This window comes from Lissotriton helveticus, chromosome 4_1 (genome assembly GCF_964261635.1).
Source record: "Lissotriton helveticus chromosome 4_1, aLisHel1.1, whole genome shotgun sequence".
Taxonomy (NCBI): Eukaryota; Metazoa; Chordata; class Amphibia; order Caudata; family Salamandridae; genus Lissotriton; species Lissotriton helveticus.
The window spans coordinates 254,027,227-254,049,553 of NC_136063.1; positions in this window are offsets into that span (position 1 = coordinate 254,027,227).

Genomic DNA, 22,327 nt, shown 5'->3' on the forward strand with positions numbered 1-22,327 from the left:
GAACCGACGCAAAGATATGTTTTTGAACAGATGTGTGTTTTTCTGTGTGAGGATTTGGAAGATAATGGTCAAGAGAGCAACGCTCGAGAGTTGTGTAATGTACAATTTAAATTTGGGAAAGGCATGATTGTAGGTCCCGATGTCGACAAAGCAGTTGAGGTATTATTATCATATCGAAGTACAGGTGGTAACTCTGGGTCATCGTCTGAATGTGGTACGTCTAGTAGGAAAAGAGCGAGACAGTACCCCATGAGAGAGGTTCCTCCAGTTTGGAGGGAAGGTGATGCGAATGCTAATCCACCAATTCTGCCCCATTTCCAGCGTGTATGGGTACATGTCCCATGGAAAAGATCGGAAGTATTAGCACTCAAGCAGTCACTACCTGACCCTCGTAAGAACCCAACTGGGTATTATAAGGAGTTATCGCAAACTGCAAGCTCATGTATAATGAATTTAGCGGATGTAGACATGTTATTTGGAAACGTTGTTCCACATCCTTTATGGAGCAAGATACGTCATACGGATCACGATCAGGAACTAGGTGACTCGTGGGCGAACATTGCGACTACAGATGCTAGACAAATCGGTGGTTTTAAACCTGAGCCGTTAATAGCCGAACTTCCCGGTAGAATTATAGCGTACATGAAGACAATAATGCCTGAAGTACGCGTAAATTGGGACAAGCTATCAGCGTGTAAACAAAAGAAAAATGAGAATGTGTCTGACTTTTTCACAAGATTTGAGGAAACATTCACCGACCACAGTGGTCAAGATATGGCTACCGAGGGTGGCCAAAGATTGTTTGTGGACAAGTTCGTACATAATTTGCTCCCTGAACTATGTAATAAACTAAAAGACTCTGAGAGTGCCTGGGCTGTCTCTACGTCAGCGCAGATTTTAGCTACGGCCCAGTACTATGAAAATAGGCGTAGGGACGAGCTAGACAAGGCAGATAAAAAGACGAAAGATTTGAAAACTAAGGTTCTCCTCCAGCAGGCCTATCCGCCTCGCACGGCTAGTCAGCCCGACTATCAACCACGACAGCAGTATTCGAGGAACACGCAAGGTAACGAGTTTTCCCATCAGCGTCCTACATATGGCCCGAATCAATGTGCGTATTGCAAGGAAGAGGGTCATTTTAAAGGTAATTGTCCGGCTCTTGTGCGACGTTTAAACAGTGCTCAAGGTGTAAGGGGAAGAGGTGTTCAGCATGCCCCTAGAGGTAGAGGCCGTGGAAATTTCACTCAGAATACAACTTCTTTTCCGCCTCAGAAGTCCATGAATAGCTTTGACCAACAGAATAATTCATCGTCTAAGTCAGCTCAGTACTATGCTGACGACTATTACGCCGAACACGAGAATGAGGGTAATGATTGCTAGGACAGCCATGGACAAAGAGAGGGAGTTGTTTCAGTTCCGGTAGATCAGAATGGACCTTATGTCGAGGTGATTACCTCAGGAGTGTCAGAGCCATTTCTGCTGGATACTGGTGCTACAAAAAGTTCTATTATGCACTCGAAACTTCCTGGCGCACCTTTGTCTGGCGAAATGAATGTCTCAGTAGGTTTCTCTGGCGCCCCTGTTAGAAACCCGATCTCTAGTCCTATATCCCTTTCTGTTGGCCCATGCGAATTAGAAGCAACCCTCATTTTGACAACAGGTTGTGGTGAAAATTTGTTAGGTTTGGATTTACTAAAAAGGTTATATGCGACCTTGTACTGTTCTCCCTCGGGAGTACAACTTACTTTAGGTAAGAAGGTCATTTCTTCGATGTATTTGTCAAAGGAAAATATTCCAACTGAATTATTGTCACTTCCTGATATACTTTGGGCTAATGGTTCTAATGATGTAGGTCGTTTGGAGATAACACCATATGTCATAACTTTGAAAGCCGACGTTAGGTTGCCACGTATCCCCCAATACAAAATATCTAGCAAATGCGAAAAAGCATTGTTGAAAATTGTTTATGATTTGATTGATAAAGACGTCATCGAAGAAACGACAGGAAATGTCTGTAACAGTCCGGTTTTGCCCGTCTTAAAACGCACTGATCATTTACAACCGCCTGCATACAGATTCGTGATCGACCTCAGAGAAGTGAACAAGGTAGTTATTCCACAGTTTCCAGTCGTCCCCGACATTACTGCTTTATTGACAATGGTTCCAGCTTCAGCAAATTGGTTCTCGGTGATTGACCTGAAGAACGCTTTCTTCAGCATCCCGATTGCTGAGGAGAGTAGAGACATTTTCGGCTTCAATTTAGGAGGACGAAGCTTCCGCTTCAAGTGCGCTCCTCAAGGCTACTGCGAAAGCCCATCAATATTCAGTCAGGCCCTGAAAACACAACTGGACACGATTATTCTACCAGATAGTTCGACTCTGATTCAGTATGTCGACGATCTGCTGATCGCCGCAGACACTAAGGAAATTTGCAAGCGAGCTACATTGTCATTATTACGTCACTTATGTGACATGAAGCACAAAGTATCCCTTTCCAAACTACAATTTTGCCGACAAGAAGTAACCTACTTAGGTCACATCTTGTCGAAGGAGGGAAGGAGACTGACACCAGAAAGAATACAGGCAATTGCAGAACTGAGTGCCCCAAGGACACAGAGAGAAGTTCGAGCCTTTTTGGGCATTACATCGTACTGTAGACAATGGATACCGAATTTCTCACTACTAGCTAAACCCTTGCTGGCACTACTCCGTAAAGATACGCCCAATCCTATGCCCTGGTCTGAAGATTGTGAGACAAGTTTCCACAAGTTGCGTGATGCATTGTGTTCGGCTCCTGTGTTGGGAAACCCCAACTACAGTAAGCCTTTCACATTATATGTCCATGAGAAGGAAGGCTGTGCATTATCAGTCTTAACACAACACTTTGGAGACAAACAGCGCCCATGCGCGTATTTTTCGGCAACTCTAGATCCTGTGGCTAAGGCACTAACAAGTTGTCTGAGAGCCACCGCCGCAGCAGCTGTCTGCATTCGACAGTCTGCTGGATTAGTCATGAATAATACTCTGATTGTTATGGTTCCACATGCAGTAGACATTTAACTAAACAGGACAAAGACACAACACCTTACTAGCGCTCGACTATCCAGTTACGAACTTACACTGCTAGCAAGTCACATACACATAAAGAGGTGTGATACACTCAACCCTGCTACACTATTACCCATCCCGACAGAAACAGACACAGACAAGATTGATAAACATGACTGCTGCTTCAAGACAGAAGAAGAGACAAAAGGGAGAGTAGACTTACAGGACACTCCCCTTCCTGAATGCAACGATACTTTATGGGTTGATGGTTCATGTTTCAAGTTACCGAATGGTGATACGACTGCCGCATATGCTGTAACAACATTACACACCATTATAGAGACCGCACGTATTTCCCACAACTCTGCACAAGCTGCGGAAATTATTGCACTTACCAGAGCATGCGTGTTAGCAAAAGGAAAGCGAGTGAATGTGTACACTGACAGCCAATACGCCTTTGGCGTGGCTCACAGTTTTGGGAGATTATGGCGTGAACGTGGCTTCCTTACATCACATGGTGCAAAGATACAACATGGTCAGCTAGTTAATGAGCTCCTTGAATCACTGACCATGCCACTACAAGTTGCCATTATAAAATGCAGTGCACACAAGAAAATTCAGGATGATGTTGGCCGCGGGAATGCATTTGCAGACGAGGTTGCGAAAGAGACCGCAAGGAACACGATGAGTCGAATGTATGTAACGGGTCCCGCTAGATGTATTGCTGATGTGGGAATGTGTGAGGACACCATTGAAAGCGTGAAATCTATACAAGCTGAGGCAACCGAGAATGAGTTGAATGAGTGGAGAGAAAGTAAGGGTAGATTGGATGCGAATGGTTGTTGGGTCGAATTGTCGGAACACCAGCGATGGCTACTACCTAATGCATACGTACTTGCAGTAGTAACAATGGCTCACGGCATGGCACACATCAGTTCGAAAGGAATATGTAAGCTATTGGCCCCAGTATGGCAGAATAGCAATATCCCAAAATATGCAGAAAATGTGGTCAGAAACTGTATGATATGCCTGAAACACAATCCCGGTAAAGGAACTCCAACTCCAGCTGGTCATTTTGCGCCTCCTACGTATCCGTTCGAGGTTTTGCAGCTCGATTTCATCCACATGGAGAGGTGCAACAATCTAAAGTATGTGCTTGTTGTTGTTTGCGCCTTTTCAAGGTGGGTGGAAGCGTACCCCCTTAAAGACAATACCGCTTTGACAACTGCCAAAGCTCTTGTCAAAGAGTTCTTCCCGAGATTCGGTATGCCTAGAATTGTCTGGAGTGATAATGGAAGTGAATTCATAGGACGATTGATGAAGAGAGTGTGTGAGTGTCTAGGCATACACCAGAAATTCCACGCTGCAAATCACCCCCAATCAGCTGGATTAGTAGAGTGCTACAATGGCACATTGAAACTCAAGCTATCCAAGATCCAAGCCAGTACGGGTCTTAAATGGCCTGACGCCTTGCCCCTAGCACTCTTGTCAACTAGGATGACTGTCCATTCCAGATTAGGTCTTAGCCCCCACGAGATAGTGTTTGGCCGCCCAGCCAACGTCTGGGGCGTGCCAAGACCAAAGAAACTCAGTGACATAGAACACCCGGTACTGCTTGATTATTTGTGCGAATTGACAGCTAAATTGCGTGTTTTACACCAACAGGTTCACAGTTCCTCTCCGCCAGCCTCTGACGATCCAGGTCATACAATCAAACCCGGCACGTGGGTCTTGGTGCGGAACTTCCAGCGCACCAGCAACGGACAGCCGAGGTGGACCGGACCGTATTTGGTGCTTCTTTCCACGAGGTCAGCTGTTCGGGTGGACGGCAAAAAGAACTGGGTACATGGGATCCATTGCAAACGGGTCCCTCTGCCCCTTCCATACGACCGGTGGGTCGATAAAGGACTTGCCAACTCTGAGACTGAATCCGTACCTCGTTTCATCCCTTTCAGCGATGCACGTTTAAAAGAGACTGGTACCGAAAAGGAGAGTGATCGTATTTTGCAAGGACTTGTGTCACCGTCTATGCAGTTGGACACTACCGAACCTGAGACATTGTTTAAAGACCACACCGTACCTGAGAAGCGACGGTACGACCTGAGATCTAGCCCCAGAGACTAATAAAACTTGATCTAATGTGATTTCCCTTTCCCCCCAAGAACAATTTTTGATCTTTCAGCTCTCTCGTCCCAGGGAACTAGCTCATTTTTTTATTTTTGAACCGCCATCCGGTTCCGCTGCTAGGGTCGCGGTTGAAGTGTAGGGAGTGCAACCAAGGAAGTTTTAGGTCCACGGTTCTGGTTGGTCCGAGGGAGTCACCCCGGACTGAACGGAGCGCACTCCCTGGCAGAATCAACCTACCACCGCGGGCAGCAAGTAGAGGATGGAGTTTCCAAGGGTAGAGAGACCTGTCAAACCTACGAACTTTGAAAAACAATTGTGTACTATACTGTCCAAGAGAAGATTTTTAATAATATGTGTTCTAATGCTGTGTAGCACTGTGATGCTTTTGATTGGTTATGCTCTATTCGTATTTCGAGTTTCCCTATTCTTAAATGACACTCTGCCAACGCCTCCTCCCACTCTCTCCCCACACTCTTTTCACCCTCTACCTGAACACGAGTCTGCCAGAAGACTCGAATTTGTAAATAACTCTTTCATCCAACTCCTACACCAACACCAGTCTATAATGAACACATCAAACTGTTGGATATGCGGACTCATGCCGCACACAACTGATAAGGGTATCCCATACTTCATCCTGCCATTTAGTTATTATGGTTCTCTGTGGGCTTTTCAGACCATGTTCCTATTCGTCCTAGAACCATACCCGACCCGTTCCACTGAGAGCGATTCCAGTAACAAGGCACTAATAGCAGGGATAAGAAATATGAGTAGGGATATCGACACATATCTGACTATCCCCAAAGATGAACTGACTCCATACACTCGTTGGAACTTAACCAAACATGGCGTTTACCTGATCAAAAGCCAAGCAGCAAAGAAATCCCGCCCAGTTTGGATAGTGCCCCACCGAGGTCACTTATGTTTACAAGGTATTGGTAGGGATCCCACAGCACAGTTAGGAAAGAGCATTTGCACAGAAACATATGTGTTCGCCTCCCGAACTTCCCCTATACTCTTAGCAGCCAAAGGCACGTATTTCGTCTGCCACGACCAAGCCTATACATGGTTACCCCCTGACTTCTCAGGCACGTGTTTCATCTCATTTCTGCTGCCTCCCACCTACACGGCCCGAGCAGATTACCATCGGACAAGGACAGCTAGAGGTGTCGTGAGTAAAGATGACACCGCGGGTCAGGAATTCGCTGACTTCGCAAAAGGTTTTCTGCCATTTTGGGGGCCTATGGTGAACAGCAGGAATATTCGCCAGTTAGCAAGGATAGTTGAATCCGCCGTGACTACGACGGCCGGAGCACTTGGCAATTTGACAACCGAGCTTCAGTCGGATCGACTTATGACCCTTCAGAACCGAATTGCCCTTGATATCATACTCGCCGATCGTGGTGGTGTGTGTAGAGTCATCCAATCCAGTTGTTGCATATTCATCCCTGATAATGCGCCGACAGTATACCAGGCCATCTCTAAACTACATGAAATATCTGGTTCCCTTCACGTTGAGAAAGGGGATTTGTCCTTGCTAGGATGGTTCTGGGAACTGATCACCGGCAGGGGATGGAAAGCACTGATCTTCATTGGGATGATCCTAACACTTTTGTTTATGTTCTGCCTGTGTGTACAGTGCGCTCCTGCACTCTGTGGCCTCTGTGCTACTTCATGTGTACGGAAGCCTGTGTCAAGGGACGAACTGAGCAACAGAATGATGTTACAGCAGCATCTCCACGAATTCCTTCGTACAGATTTGGACTCGGATTAACATGAGTTATTGCCTTACATAAGGGCAAAAGGAGGGTCTGTGGTTCTGAAAATCTGGACCCTGTTGTTATCCCAATACCGAGGTCCAATACCCGTGTCACAAAATATCAACGTACCATGACGATTTTGGTGTCCATGAACCGATAATGATTAGGACATCATTCCTATGTATTTGCGTCACAATCGAGGGTTGCCAACACCCCTAAATCGTAGTTTCCGTCCCAATCCCTTAGACTCCATTTTGTGAACGGCATCCATCTTACGTCTTGCCCTCATGTTAAGTCAATTAAAGGTCGAGCTTGGTCCAAAGGGACACGTCCACCTTCCCTGACTTCCCCCTGACCTGTCCCAACTGACTCCATGGCCTTAAGCCAAACCTGTTTGGGCAGCTCCTCGCCCAGTGGCCGAATACGATAGCATCAATGCATAACATTCCACAAACCATTCACTACATACAGACCATGCTTTCTGCAAACATGCACCTGTCCACGTTCCTTGTTTATGGCCAGTTTTATGACTAGGAGGTGCCCTTCTTTATTCAGGTTTCATCGATATCTGATGGGAGTTCCGGGCCTAACTGGGTAATCTATCACGAACTGGACATCTAAAATGTGGGCTTGCTTACATGACTCCGCACTTTGTATTATTGCAGAAATATGTTTATAGCCATATCATAAACTCAAGAATTCTTGCTCGAAGCCATTATTTGTGTATATAAGGAGAAGGCTGGTTCTGTAAAAACGAACACGAACAGTCTCCTGAGAATACATGACCCGTGTTTGTCGTGCTTCTAGGACACATGTTACTTGGTAGCTACCAATAAAACTTGATCTCTGACTGCGACTAGAAGACTCATTGTTTCTGTGGTCCGGAACAAGGGAGAACTCAGAGGTCTTCGGGTGTTATCCCCTGGCACCACTGGGTTCCTAAAAACCCGGCACCTCAACACTGCACTTGGTCTGAGACAGTCCAGGGAAACTAGACAAAGGAGCAAGCCCAGACCTGTGGAGCTAACGCAGGAGTGACTGAATTTTGAAGTTTAGGTGGGAGGGGATGGGACAATGATGTAATCTTGGGGAGGGGCTGAGACCCTCAGAGGAGCCCTTTGCATAGAATAAGTGAAGTTGCCATGTTGAAGTGTCCCAGAATGCTGTGCAGGAGAGTGGGACAGGGGTGGAGGGATGATGTGGCATCCCAGGGTAGGCAAGGAGTGCTGGGCATCTAGAAATTTCCATCACCACTTAAACACCTGCACAGGTGAGAGAAAGTTGATAAAACCCTTGATTTGGAAAGCAACAACAGTGGGGGAATGCCCAGCTTGAAAATGGAGCTACCAGATGCCATTCCAAGATTGACTAAGGCATTTGTCACCAGCTGTCCCCAGGACTGGAATAGGTCTCTCTTGGGCAAGTTGCGCTGATCCCCTGATGACAAACTGGGGAAAGACCTGGACTCTACTGCCCATCAGGTGCGCTGCAAGATGGTCAGTAGGCCATAGGACCTGTGAGTGCGGGCAGGAGGGTGTTCTGCTGGTTCTGCTGACTGGTAATGGAGGACAGGGCCGGACTGGCCATAGCAGGCACCGGGCAATCCCCCGGTGCGCCGCACGGGTGGGGGCCGGTTTTGGGTCCATAAGGGCCGATTTTGTTACAGGGCCGTTTTTGCAGCATAGCTGCAAAATCGGCCCTGTACCAAAATCGGCCGAAAACCGGCCCGGCAAAGAGCTCGGCGGCACCTCCAAACCCCCCGAATGGGGAGGGGGGGCCTGCCGAGCACTTTGCCAGGGCCGGTTGTGGTTCCCAGTCCGGCCCTGATGGAGGAGCTGTACAATATGCCTCCACCAGGAGGAGAGGAGCGACAGGAGCCAGACTGAGGAGAATACTGATGCATGGAGCCAGGAAATCCATCTCCCTGCAGAAAGCACCTCTTTAGAGACCAGAAGGCCTTTTGAAAATTATCCTGGTAAATAGACCTGGCCAGTAGGAGCAACACCAGTCAAACATGACGAGAATTGGCCCAGTTGTTGTGTAGTTCCCACTAATCCATAGGAACTGCACATTTGTTGGACAACATAAACTTTGGGTAAGGTGCCCAGACTGATTCCAAGCACCCTCACAGGATATGTTGGCCTAGAGACCAGCTAGCTCAGAGTGCCACCACAAGCTTCCCTAACCTTACCAGGGAGTGCATTTTTTCTGTCAACAACTGAACTTGACAACTCTGACTCTTCAGGAATCGTGGAATCAGATCAGGACCTTTCACTCAGACACTAGTGCGCTTCAGTTCTCAGAGAAATATACAGAGAATACACACTGGGATGTTTTCAATATATTTATTTAACCAATGTTACTCTTGTTTAATATAGCTAGATATGTAAACAAAGTAGTTTTAGAGAAACAAATCCAATATTGACATGCACGCAAATATTTGCAAAAGGTCACAGCAGAAATGCTATTGTGCAAAATTAGGAAAATGTGAAGCTTCACTACTTGGGCCTAACCCAGGCCGATAACACAATGGAACCCAAGATGGGCCTATTTAAAGATCACTTAATCAAACATTTATAAAGCACACACTGCCACCCCTGGGGGTATCTGGGCGCTGTGCCTGTGTCTAAGAACCAGGTCTTGAGTCCCTTTCTGAAGTCTGTCAGTGAGGTGGCCATACGGATCTGGAGGGGAAGGTTGTTCCAGGTCTTGGCAGAGATGTAGGAAAAGGAGGGGCCACCGCAGTGTCTGAGACAGATGTGGGGTGTGTGCAGAGTAGAAACGCTGGTGTCTGGAGGGTTGGTGTAAGCTCAGTCGATGGTTGATGTAGGCAGGTCCTAGGTTGTGGAGTGCTTTGTAGGCAAGTGTGAGGATCTTAAACTGGCATCTCTTCTGGATGGTGATCCAGTGGAGGTCTCCGAGGTGGGGGCGCTGTGGGTTCATTTGGGGAGGTACAGGATGAGTCAAGTCTGGCTGCAGTGTTCTGTATGGTCTAGAGTCTTCTGATGAGCTGGGTGGGGATACCAGCATAGAGGGCGTTGCCGTAGTCGAGGCAGTTGGTGACGAGGGCCTAAGTGATGGTCTTTCTGGTGTTGGTTGGAATCCATCCAAAGATTCCGGGTAGCATGCGAAGTGTGTGGAAGGGACTGCGTTGACTTGCCGTTTCATGGTCAGTTGGTGGTTGAGGATGATACCAAGGTTGCGTGCATGATTGGTCAGTGTGGATCTGAATTCTGCAGGCTACCACTTGTAGTCCCATGCAGAGGAGTTCTTCCCAAAGATCAGTATGAATTCAAGATAGTTGTCTTTCATTATTTTGGCTACATTGGTCATGGCGTTGTAGAAGTTGATTTCGGCATTGGATGGGTCTTCACTGAGCAAGATGATCAGTTGAGTGTCATCTGTGTAGTAGATTGTGTTAAGTCCGTGTGATCTGATGACATCTGTGTGGGCCCATGTAGATGTTGAACAGGGTGGGGATGAGGGAAGATCCTTGAATACGCCGCATATGATGTCTTTGGGTTCGGAGGTAACAGGAGGCAGTTGGATGCTCTGTGTGTGTCCTGTGAGGAAGGAGGCAATCCACTTGAGGATGCCTATGTTGTGAAGATTGTTGTTGAGGGTGTTGTGGGAGATGGTGTCGAACACCGAGTAGAGGTTGAGAAAGATCAGAGCCACTGTTTCTCGGCTGTCGAGAAGTGATCTGATGACATCAGTGGCGGCAATCAGCACGGTCTCAGTGCTATGGTTTGCCAGAAATCCTGATTCTGAGGCGTCCAAAAGGTGGCTTTGTTTCAGGAATTCGATGAGCTCCTGATTGATGGCTTCCTCAAGTACTATGGCTGGGTAGGAGAGCAGGGAGATCAAATGATAACGTTTGAGAACACAGGGATCGGCAGAAACTTTCTTTAGGAGTGGTCTGACATATGTGTGTTTCCATCTGTCCGGGAAGGTTGCAGTGGTGATGGAGGTGTTGAGGATGCTGGTGAACTTCATGCTGATTGAGTTCATTGTGAGGCATTCGAGGTGGCAGGGGCAGGGGTCGGTGAGTACCCCAGAGTGGATGGAAGACATGATGACTGAGGTGGTCAGGGCGGTGAGCGGAGACCAGGTGGTAATGGTTTGGCTGATGTTCGCTGGATGATTGAGATTGTTGGAGTTGAGGGTGGCTGGTTAGAAGTTAAAATTATTGTAGATGCTGGTGAACTTGCTGTTGAAGTAGTCTGAGAGTTCTTGGGAGGGGTGGACAGTGTTCTCTGTATCTGTCGGGTTGGAGAATTCTTTGAGTGTTTTGAAGATTTCCTTTGTGTGATTGGCCATGGTGAGGTGCCGGGTTTTTAAGAACCCGGTGGTGCCAGGGGATAACACCCGAAGACCTCTGAATTCTCCCTTGTTCCGGACCACAGAAACACTGAGTCTTCTAGTCGCAGTCAGAGATCAAGTTTTATTGGCAGCTACCAAGTAACATGTGTCCTAGAAGCACGACAAACGCGGATCGTGTGTTCTCAGGAGACTGTTCGTTTTTACAGAACAAGCCTTTTCCTTATATACAGAAATAATAGCTGCAAGCAAGAATTCTTGAGTTTATGATATGACTATACACATATTTCTACAACAATACAAAGAGCGAAGTCATGTAGGCAAACCCATATTTTGGACGTCCCGTTCGTGATAGATTACCCAGCCAGTCCCGGAACTCCCATCAGATATCGATGAAACCCCAATAAAGATGGGCACCTCCTAGTCATAAAACTGGCCATAAACAAGGAACGCGGACAGGTGTGTTGCGTGTAGAAAACATGATCTGTACGCGGTGAATGGTTTATGGTATGTTATGCATTGATGCTATCGTATTCGGCCACTGGGCGAGGAGCTGCCCAAACAGGTTTGACTGGAGGCAAGGGAGTCAGTTGGGACAGGTCAGGGGGAAGTCAGGGAAGGTGGATGTGTCCTTTTAGATCAAGCTCGACCTTACTCAATTGACTTATCATGAGGGCAAGACACAAGATGGATGCCGTTTACAAAATGGAGTCTGAGGGGTCGGAACGGAAACTACGATTTAGGGGTGTTGGCATTCCTCGATCATGACGCAAATGCATAGGAATGATGTCCTAATCATTACCGGTCTGTTGATACCAAATTCGTCATGGGATATTGATATTTTGTGGCACGGGTATTGGATCTCGATATCGTGATAACAGTAGGGTCCAGAATTTCAGAACCACAGACCCTCCTTTTGCCCTTATGTAAGGCAATGTAAATGTAAATGTAAATGTAAATGTAAATGTAAATGTACAGGAATTTATATAGCGCAAATCACCAAGCGGTCTCTAAGCGCTTGCTTAGGGAACCCGTCCTGGTATTCCCCTGTGAGATAACCCCGGCAGGGTATCCACAAGGTGAAAGCCAGGCATCCCACCGCGAGGGGCCGTTGTGGAGATTAAGCAAGCTATTGCCCAGAGTCGCAGAGTGTGAACCCGTGAATCGAGTAGGCACCGGAGCGAGAATTGTCGAGTCCATGGACATTTTAGGACTCAAGACCCCGCCGAGCCGGGAATTGAACCCTGGTCCCATTCTGACCTCTGCTTCCAGGTCTGCCTCCTCTAACCAGTGAGCCACACTTCTCCACTAAATAACTCATGTTAATCTGAGTCTAAATCTGTATTAATGAATTCGTGGAGATGTTGCTGTAGCATCATTCTGTTGCTCAGTTCGTCCCTTGACACAGGCTTCCGTACACATGAGGTAGCACAGAGGCCACATAGTGCAGGAGCGCACTGTACACACAGGCAGAACATAAACAGAAGCGCTAAGATCATCCCAACGAAGATCAGTGTTTTCCATCCCCAGGCAGTGATCAGGCCCCAGAACCACCCTAGAAGGGACCAATCTCCTTTTTCCACGTGAAGGGAACCAGATATTTCGTGTAATTTGGAGATGGCCTGGTACACTGTCGGTGCATTATCAGGGATGAAAATACAGCAACTAGATTGGATCACTCTGCATACACCACCACGATCGGCGAGTATGATATCTAGGGCAACTCGGTTCTGAAGGGTCATAAGTCGATCCGACTGAAGCTCGGTTGTCAAGTTGTCAAGGGCTCCGGCCGTTGTAATCACGGCGGATTCAACTATCCTCGATAACTGGCGAATATTCCTGCTGTTCACCATAGGCCCCCAAAATGGCAGAAAACCCTTTGCGAAGTCTGCAAATTCCTGACTCGCGGTGTCGTCTTTACTCACGACACCTCTAGCTATCCTTGTCCGATGGTAATCTGCTCTGGCCGTGTAGGTGGGAGGCAGCAGAAATGAGATGAAGCATGTACCTGAGAAGTCAGGGGGCAACCATGTATAGGCTTGGTCGTGGCAGACGAAATACGTGCCTTTGGCTGCTAAGAATATAGGGGAAGTTTGGAAGGCGAACACATATGTTTCCGTGCATATGCTCTTTCCTAATTGTGCTTTGGGATCCCTACCGATACCTTGTAAACATAAGTGACCTTTGTGGGGCACTATCCAAACTGGGCGGGATTTCTTTGCTGTCTGTCCCTTACTCAGGGAAATCCCATTCTTAGTTATGTTCCAACGACTGTATGGAGTGAGTTCATCTTTGGGGATCGTTTGATATGTGTCGAACTCCCTACTCATATTTCTTATCCCTGCTACTAGTGCCTTGTTACTGGAATCGCTCTCAGTGGAACGGGTCGGGTATGGTTCTAGGGCGAATAGGAACATTGTCTGAAAAGCCCACAGAGAACCATAATAACTGAATGGCAGGATGAAGTAGGGGATACCCTTATCCGTTGTGTGTGGCATGAGTCCACATATCCAACAATTTGATGTGTTCATTATGGACTGGTGTTGGTGTAGGAGTTGAATGAATGAGTTATTTACAAATTCGAGTCTTCTGGCAGACTCGTGTTCAGGTAGAGGGTGAAAGTAGTGTGGAGAGATAGTAGGAGGAGGTGGTGGCCGGGTGTCATTTGAAAACAAGGAAACTTGAAATACGAATAGAGCATAACCAGTCAAAAACATCGTTATGCTACACAACATTAAAATACATGTTATCAAAAACCTTCTTTTGGCCAGTACAGTGCATAGTTGTCTTTCAATGTTCGTGAATCTGATAGGTCTCTTTACCCTAGGAAACTCCATCCTCTAGTTGCTGCCCGCGGTGGTAGATTGATTCTGCCAGGGAGCGCGCTCTGTTCAGTCCGGGGTAACTCCCTTGGACCAACCAGAACCGTTGACCTAAACGTCCCCAGTTGCACTCCCCAGACTTCAACCGCGACCCTAGCAGCAGAACCGGATGGCGGTTCGAAAATCAAAAATGAGCAAGTTTCCTGAGAGTGAGAGAGCTGAAAAATCAAAAATAGTTCTTGGGGGAAGGAAAATCACATTAATTTGCTTTTTATTAGTCTCTTTGTCTTGACCTTAGATTATATTGTTGTTTCCCCGGTACGGTGTGGTCTTCAAACAATGTCTTAGGTTCGGTAGTGTCCAACTGCATTGACGGTGGCACAAGTCCTTGTAAAATGTGATCACTCTCCTTTTCGGTACCAGTTTCTTTTAAACGTGCATCGCTGAAAGGGATGAAGCGAGGTATGGATTCTGTCTCAGAGTCGGCAAGTCCTTCATTGACCCACCGGTCATATGGGAGGGGTAGAGGGACCCGTTTACAATGGGTCCCGTGCACCCAGTTCTTCTTGCCTTCCACCCGAACGGCTGATCTCGTGGAAAGAAGTACCAGGTATGGTCCGGTCCACCTCGGCTGTCCGTTGTTTGTGCACTGGAAATTCCGCACCAAGACCCACGTGCCGAGTTCGATGGAGTCACCTGGATCGTCAGAGGCTGGCGGAGAGGAACTGTGAACCTGTTGGTGTAAAACACGCAATTTAGTTGTCAATTCGCACAAATAGTCAAGCAGTACGGGGTGTTCTATTTCGCTGAGTTTCTTTGGCCTTGGCACGCCCCAGACGTTGGCTGGGCGGCCAAACACTATCTCATGGGGGCTAAGTCCTAATCTGGAATGGACGGTCATTCTGGTCGACAGGAGTGCTAGAGGCAAGGCGTCAGGCCATTTAAGACCTGTGCTGGCTTGGACCTTGGCTAGTTTGAGTTTCAATGTGCCATTGTAGCACTCTACTAATCCAGCTGATTGGGGGTGGTTCACAGCGTGGAACTTTTGGTGTATGCCTAGACACTCACACACTCTCTTCATCACGCGTCCTACGAATTCACTTCCATTATCACTCCAGACAATTCTAGGCATACCAAATCTAGGGAAGAATTCTTTGACAAGGGTTTTGGCAGTTGACAAAGTGGTATTGTCCTTAAGGGGGTACGCTTCCACCCACCTTGAAAAAGCGCAAACAACAACGAGCACATACTTCAGATTGTTGCACCTCTCCATGTGGATGAAATCGAGCTGCAAAACCTCGAACGGATACGTTTGGAGGCGCAAAATGACCAGCTGGAGTTGGGGTTCCCTTACCGGGATTATGCTTCAAACACACCATACATTTTCTGACCACATGTTCTGACAATTCGACCCAACAACCATTCGCATCTAACCTACCCTTACTTTCTCTCCATTCATTCACCTCTTTCTCAGTTGCCTCGGCTTGTATAGATTTCACGCTTTCGATGGTGTCCTCACACATTCCCACATCAGTAATCCGTCTAGCGGGACCTACAACATACATCCAACTCATTGTGTTCCTTGCAGTCTCTTTCGCAACCTCGTCTGCAAATGCATTCCCGCGGCCAACATCGTCTTGAATCTTTTTGTGTGCACTGCACTTCACAATGGCAACTTGTAGTGGCAAGGTCAGTGACTCGAGGAGCTCATTAACTAGCTGACCATGCTGTATCTTTGCACCATGTGACGTCAGGAATCCACGTTCACGCCACAATCTCCCAAAACTGTGAGCCACACCAAAGGCGTATTGGCTGTCAGTGTACACATTCACTCGCTTTCCTTTCGCCAACACACATGCTCTTGTAAGTGCAATTAGCTCTGCAGCTTGTGCAGAATTGTGGGAAATGCGCGCGGTCTCTATAATGGTGTGTAATGTTGTTACGGCATAGGCTGCAGTCGTATCACCATTTGGCAACTTGAAACATGAACCATCAACCCATAAAGTATCATTGCATTCAGGAAGGGGAGTGTCCTGTAAGTCTACTCTCCCTTTTGTCTCTTCTTCTGTCCTAAAGCAGCAGTCATGTTTATCAATCTCGTCTGTTTCTGTCGGGATGGGTAGTAGCGTAGCAGGGTTGAGTGTATCACACCTCTTTATGTGGATGTGACTTGCTAACAGTATAAGTTCGTAACTGGATAGTCGAGCGCTAGTGAGATGTTGTGTCTTCGTCCTGTTTAGCAAAATGTCTACTGCATGCGGGACCATAACAATCAGAGTATTATTCATGACTAATCCAGCGGACTGTCGAATGCAGACAGCTGCTGCGGCGGTAGCCCTCAGACAACTTGGTAGGGCTTTAGCCACAGGATCTAGAGTTGCCGAAAAATACGCGCATGGGCGCTGCTTGTCCCCAAAGTGTTGTGTTAGGACTGATAATGCACAACCTTCCTTCTCATGGACGTATAATGTAAAAGGCTTACTGTTGTTGGGGTTTCCCAACACAGGAGCCGAACACAATGCATCACGCAACTCGTGGAAACTCGTCTGACAATCTTCAGACCAGGGCATAGGATTGGGCGTGTCTTTACAGAGTAGTGCCAGCAAGGGTTTGGCTAGTAGTGAGAAATTCGGTATCCATTGTCTACAGTACGTTGTAATGCCCAAGAAGGCTCGAACCTCTCTCTGTGTCCTTGGGGCACTCAGCTCTGCAATTGCCTGTATTCTTTCTGGTGTCAGTCTCCTTCCCTCCTTCGATAAGATGTGACCTAGGTAGGTTACTTCTTGTAGACAAAATTGTAGTTTGGAAAGAGAGACTTTGTGCTTCATGTCACATAAGTGACGCAATAATGACAACGTGCCTTGTTTGCAAATTTCTTCAGTGTCTGCAGCGATCAGCAGATCGTCTACATACTGAATCAGAGTTGACCCATCTGGCAGAACAATAGTGTCCAGTTGTGTTTTCAGGGCCTGACTGAATATTGATGGGCTTTCGCAGTAGCCTTGAGGAGCGCACTTGAAGCGGAAGCTTCGTCCTCCTAAATTGAATCCAAAAATATCTCTACTCTCCTCAGCAATCGGGATGCTGAAGAAAGCGTTCTTCAGGTCAATCACCGAGAACCAAGCTTAGTCATCAATGGAGCGCACACCGCTAGCCCCTCCTCCGGATCGCCCCTCGGGAATCTGGTACTTGTCGTTCTTTAGTGGATCACCCAGGTGGGTGCAAGTCGGTACTTGTTGGACTGATGAATCTCTAGACCCGATACATATCCCGGGTTTTAGGATATCGCCCGAGACATGTCTTGGGTTTCGGGATAACTTCCCTCATCAGTAGAGAAAGATTGTTAGGGGTGGAAGAGAAGGCCGCCACACAACCGTCAAAGGCCTCGATGCCAGAACCGGCACGCAGGTGCGTCGTCCAAGAGCCCGTCGGCCCAAAGCTCAAGGGAGCCATATTGTGTTTAGTCATCAATGGAGCGCACACCGCTAGCCCCTCCTCCGGATCGCCCCTCGGGAATCTGGTACTTGTCGTTCTTTAGTGGATCACCCAGGTGGGTGCAAGTCGGTACTTGTTGGACTGATGAATCTCTAGACCCGATACATGTCCCGGGTTTTAGGATATCGCCCGAGACATGTCTAGGGTTTCGGTATAACTTCCCTCATCAGTAGAGAAAGATTGTTAGGGGTGGAAGAGAAGGCCGCCAAACAACCGTCAAAGGACTCGATGCCAGAACCGGCACGCAGGTGCGTCGTCCAAGAGCCCGTCGGCCCAAAGCTCAAGGGAGCCATATTGTGTTTAGTCATCAATGGAGCGCACACCGCTAGCCCCTCCTCCGGATCGCCCCTCGGGAATCTGGTACTTGTCGTTCTTTAGTGGATCACCCAGGTGGGTGCAAGTCGGTACTTGTTGGACTGATGAATCTCTAGACCCGATATATGTCCCGGGTTTTAGGATATCGCCCGAGACATGTCTCGGGTTTCGGGATAACTTCCCTCATCAGTAGAGAAAGATTGTTAGGGGTGGAAGAGAAGGCCGCCACACAACCGTCAAAGGCCTCGATGCCAGAACCGGCACGCAGGTGCGTCGTCCAAGAGCCCGTCGGCCCAAAGCTCAAGGGAGCCATATTGTGTTTAGTCATCAATGGAGCGCACACCGCTAGCCCCTCCTCCGGATCGCCCCTCGGGAATCTGGTACTTGTCGTTCTTTAGTGGATCACCCAGGTGGGTGCAAGTCGGTACTTGTTGGACTGATGAATCTCTAGACCCGATACATGTCCCGGGTTTTAGGATATCGCCCGAGACATGTCTCGGGTTTCGGGATAACTTCCCTCATCAGTAGAGAAAGATTGTTAGGGGTGGAAGAGAAGGCCGCCACACAACCGTCAAAGGCCTCGATGCCAGAACCGGCACGCAGGTGCGTCGTCCAAGAGCCCGTCGGCCCAAAGCTCAAGGGAGCCATATTGTGTTTAGTCATCAATGGAGCGCACACCGCTAGCCCCTCCTCCGGATCGCCCCTCGGGAATCTGGTACTTGTCGTTCTTTAGTGGATCACCCAGGTGGGTGCAAGTCGGTACTTGTTGGACTGATGAATCTCTAGACCCGATACATGTCCCGGGTTTTAGGATATCGCCCGAGACATGTCTCGGGTTTCGGGATAACTTCCCTCATCAGTAGAGAAAGATTGTTAGGGGTGGAAGAGAAGGCCGCCACACAACCGTCAAAGGCCTCGATGCCAGAACCGGCACGCAGGTGCGTCATCCAAGAGCCCGTCGGCCCAAAGCTCAAGGGAGCCATATTGTGTTTAGTCATCAATGGAGCGCACACCGCTAGCCCCTCCTCCGGATCGCCCCTCGGGAATCTGGTACTTGTCGTTCTTTAGTGGATCACCCAGGTGGGTGCAAGTCGGTACTTGTTGGACTGATGAATCTCTAGACCCGATACATGTCCCGGGTTTTAGGATATCGCCCAAGACATTTCTCGGGTTTCGGGATAACTTCCCTCATCAGTAGAGAAAGATTGTTAGGGGTGGAAGAGAAGGCCGCCACACAACCGTCAAAGGCCACAATGCCAGAACCGGCACGCAGATGCGTCGTCCAAGAGCCCGTCGGCCCAAAGCTCAAGGGAGCCATATTGTGTTTAGTCATCAATGGAGCACACACCGCTAGCCCCTCCTCCGGATCGCCCCTCGGGAATCTGGTACTTGTCGTTCTTTAGTGGATCACCCAGGTGGGTGCCAGTCGGTACTTGTTGGACTGATGAATCTCTAGACCCTATACATGTCCCGGGTTTTAGGATATCGCCCGAGACATGTCTCGGGTTTCGGGATAACTTCCCTCATCAGTAGAGAAAGATTGTTAGGGGTGGAAGAGAAGGCCGCCACACAACCGTCAAAGGCCTCGATGCCAGAACCGGCACGCAGGTGCGTCGTCCAAGAGCCCGTCGGCCCAAAGCTCAAGGGAGCCATATTGTGTTTAGTCATCAATGGAGCGCACACCACTAGCCCCTCCTCCGGATCGCCCCTCGGGAATCTGGTACTTGTCGTTCTTTAGTGGATCACCCAGGTGGGTGCAAGTCGGTACTTGTTGGACTGATGAATCTCTAGACCCGATACATGTCCCGGGTTTTAGGATATCGCCCGAGACATGTCTCGGGTTTCGGGATAACTTCCCTCATCAGTAGAGAAAGATTGTTAGGGGTGGAAGAGAAGGCCGCCACACAACCGTCAAAGGCCTCGGAGGGGCTAGCGGTGTGCGCTCCATTGCGGTGGTTTTTACCGAGAACCAAGCTGCTGAAGCTGGAACCATTGTCAATAAAGCAGTAATGTCGGGGACAACTGGAAACTGTGGGATAACTACCTTGTTCACTTCTCTGAGGTCAATCACAAACCTGTACACAGGGGGCTGTGAAGGATCGGTACGCTTTAAGACTGGTAAAACTGGACTGTTACAAACATTTCCTGTTGTTTCTTCGATGACATCTTTGTCAATCAGATCATAAACAATCGTCAACAACGCTTTTTCGCATTCGCTGGATATTTTGTATTGGGGAATACGTGGCAACCTAACGTTGGCTTTCAATGTTATGGCATACGGTGCTATCTCCAAACGACCTACATCATTAGAACCATTAGCCCAAAGTATATCAGGAAGACACGACAATTCAGTTGCAATATTTTCTTTTGACACATACATCGGAGAAATGACTTTCTTACCTAAAGTAAGCTGTACTCCCAAGGGAGAACAGTACAAAGTCGCATACAACCTCTTTAGTAAATCCAAACCTAACAAATTTTCACCGCAACCTGTTGTCAAAATGAGGGGTGCTTCTAATTCGCATGGGCCAACAGAAAGGGATATGGGACTAGAGATCGGGTTTCTAACAGGGGCGCCAGAGAAACCTACTGAGACATTAATTTCGCCAGACAAAGGTGCGCCAGGACGTTTTGAGTGCATAATAGAACTTTTTGTAGCACCAGTATCCAGCAGAAATGGCTCTGACACTCCTGAGGTAATTACCTCGACATAAGGTCCATTCTGATCTACTGGAACTGAAACGACTCCCTCTCTTTGTCCATTGCTGTCCTAGCAATCATTACCCTCATTTTCGTGTTCGGTGTAATAGTCGTCAGCATAGTACTGAGCTGACCTAGACGATGCATTATTCTGTTGGTCAAAGCTGTTCATGGAATTCTGAGGCGGAAAAGAAGCTGTATTCTGGGTGAAATTTCCACGACCCCTACCTCTAGGGGCATGTTGAACACCTCTTCCCCTTACACCTGAAACGCCGTTTAAACGTCGCGCAAGAGCCGGACAATTACCTTTAAAGTGACCCTCTTCCTTGCAATACGCACATTGATTCGGGCCATACGGAAGATGCTGATGGGAAAACTCGTTTCCTTGCGCGTTTCTCGAATACTGCTGTTGTTGTTGATAATTGGGCTGACTAGCCGTGCGAGGCGGATAGGCCTGCTGGAGAAGAACCTTAGTTTTTAAATCTTCCGTCTTTTTGTCAGCCTTATCTAGCTCGTCTTTGCGCCTATTTTCATAGTACTGGGCTGTAGCTAAAATCTGCGCTGACGTAGAGACAGCCCAAGCACTCTCTGAATCTTTTAGTTTAGTACACAGTTCAGGAAGCAAATTATGTACGAATTTGTCTACAAACAATCTTTGACCACCCTCGGTAGCCATATCTTGACCACTATGATCGGTGAAAGTCTCCTCAAATCTCGTGAAAAAGTCAGACACATTCTCATCTTTCTTCTGCTTGCACGCAGATAGCTTGTCCCAGTTTACGCGTACTTCAGGCATTATTGTTTTCATGTACGCTATAATTCTACCGGGAAGTTCGGCTATTAACGGCTCAGGTTTAGAACCACCAATTTGTCTAGCATCTATAGCGGTAATATTAGCCCATGAATCACCTAGTTCTTGGTCATGGTCCGTATGACGAATTTTACTCCATAAAGGATGTGGGACAACATTCCCAAACAACATGTCTACATCCGCTAAATTCATTATACATGAGCTTGCAGTTTGCGATAACTCCTTATAATACCCAGTCGGGTTTTTACGGGGATCAGGTAGTGTCTGCTTGAGCGCTAAAACTTCTGATCTTTTCCAGGGAACATGTACCCATACACGCTGGAAATGTGGCAGAATTGGCGGTACTACATTTGCATCGCCTTCCCTCCAAACCGGAGGAACCTCTCTCATGGGGTACTGTCTCGCTCTTTTCCTACCTGATACGTCGTCTTCATACAATGATCTAGAGACGTTTCCCTTACTCCTATAAGAGAACAACAACTCTATCGCTTTCTCAACATCTGCACCTATAATCATACCTTCATGGAACTTAAAACGCGTACGCCATAGTTCGTCCATTGTGTATTTGGGATCATTCGTCTCCAAATCTTCGTACAGATATACACACATCTCTTCGAATACGTATCTCTGAGTGGGTGCATTCCATTGACGGAAAACTTCCATAACAGACTGAACATCATATTTAACAGTATCCGCAATCCATTTGCGTGCTAGTTCATTCAGCACTTTTCTTTCCTCGTAATCAGGCAGTTGACTACGTAACTGTCTATCTTCTGTTTTAGGGGTCGTTTTAGGCGACCCGAAGAAAGGTGAAAGCAGACCAGTGACGGTACCTGTCACTCTTTGTCTAATGGTAAGTATACTTGTAAAGCGCACTGTTACTCCATCTCGGAGTGTCCTGGCGCTGTATACCGCTGGGGAACCCGTCC